This window comes from Plectropomus leopardus, unplaced genomic scaffold, assembly GCF_008729295.1.
Source record: "Plectropomus leopardus isolate mb unplaced genomic scaffold, YSFRI_Pleo_2.0 unplaced_scaffold18165, whole genome shotgun sequence".
Classification (NCBI taxonomy): Eukaryota; Metazoa; Chordata; class Actinopteri; order Perciformes; family Serranidae; genus Plectropomus; species Plectropomus leopardus.
The window spans coordinates 1-1,185 of NW_024619570.1; the positions used below are offsets into that span (position 1 = coordinate 1).

Sequence of the window (1,185 nt, forward strand, 5' to 3'; positions counted from 1 at the left end):
CTCCTCCGTCCTCACATCTCTTCCTTGCATCTATCTCTTACATCTTCGCTTGGAGGAGCTCAGACGTGAGGAAGAGATACAAGTGAAGGAGGCAAGAAGACACAGCATAATAATGGTACTTACACCAGCAAGCTTAGAGGGGGGTATCGATCATCCCATTTCTTGGCAAAAAAGAGAGCATGCATGTGTCCCAAAATGTCAAACAATTTATTTAATTTCACTTTATGATACAGCAAATTTAATTCCACTCACCCTTTTCAGGTCTTTGAGTCGGTTATACTCGTCTGCCACACCCTGAAAAAGAAAATGCAAATTCTCTCACTGGATTGTGATGCCTTTAAAATATATTTACACAATAAAGAGTAGTTCTGAAATTTTAACACAAAAGTTTAATTTGTTTTGATTCATCCTCACTGCTTTGTGTTTCTATGGCAGTCCCATGGAGTCATACTGAGGACGACCTGAGCTGTTGGATATCATTAAAAGGCACAGCAATGACTATATTTTCTCCTGGCTGTTTGCCTTGAAATTTTTCCACTCCTCCCTCCTCCCTCCTGTTGTTTTCTACCTGGTACTTCATGGAGCCCTCGTCCAAAACGTCCAGTTCTCGGCTCAGCTTGTGCATCTGGTCACTGATGTCATCCATTTCGGCGCAGAGGCTCTTATAGCGGGCCAGATCAGAGTCAAACTCCTTTTTGTACTGGTGTCTCTGCTCGTCTGAAGTGATCTCTGGGTACAGCCTGGAGTGGGAAAAATAAATGAAGTCATGAAATTATGATTCAATTTAAACTATTATTGGGGCAGTGGCAAAAAGAGCAAGGAATTAGCTGTTTTAATCATTACCAATATGAAATTAAAATTTAAAAAGTTGGCCAACTTGTCTTGAAGACAGTTGTGATGCAGGCCAGTATTTGTTGCAGCATTTTCTTCTGAAATAATATGATATTACTCTTTCAGGGCAGGGCCCATTCTTTTCATTTATATTGTGATTAACTGGAAAGAAATTAAGCCAAAGGGAAGTAAGACTTCTTCTCAGACTGGTCTTAAATACTTTAATTTGGGTTCAACCAAGAGGTTTTTAAAAACTGACACTAATTTTTCTTCCTTCAGGCTGCGGATAGACAACATGCCTATATTTCATATCTTTGAATTTAGCCTTTTAATAATAACAACATTTAATATTTA

The 1,185-nt window shown here is 38.8% G+C and overlaps 1 long non-coding RNA gene across 1 annotated transcript; it reads right to left on the reverse strand.

Moving 5' to 3' along the window:
• Positions 1 to 140: 140 nt before the first annotated feature.
• Positions 141 to 734, reverse strand: LOC121965004. The gene is made up of 3 exons (XR_006107440.1): positions 569 to 734; positions 253 to 294; positions 141 to 161 (listed from the first exon to the last, which is right to left on the reverse strand). It is a non-coding gene; the product is annotated as an uncharacterized LOC121965004 (long non-coding RNA).
• Positions 735 to 1,185: the final 451 nt, after the last annotated feature.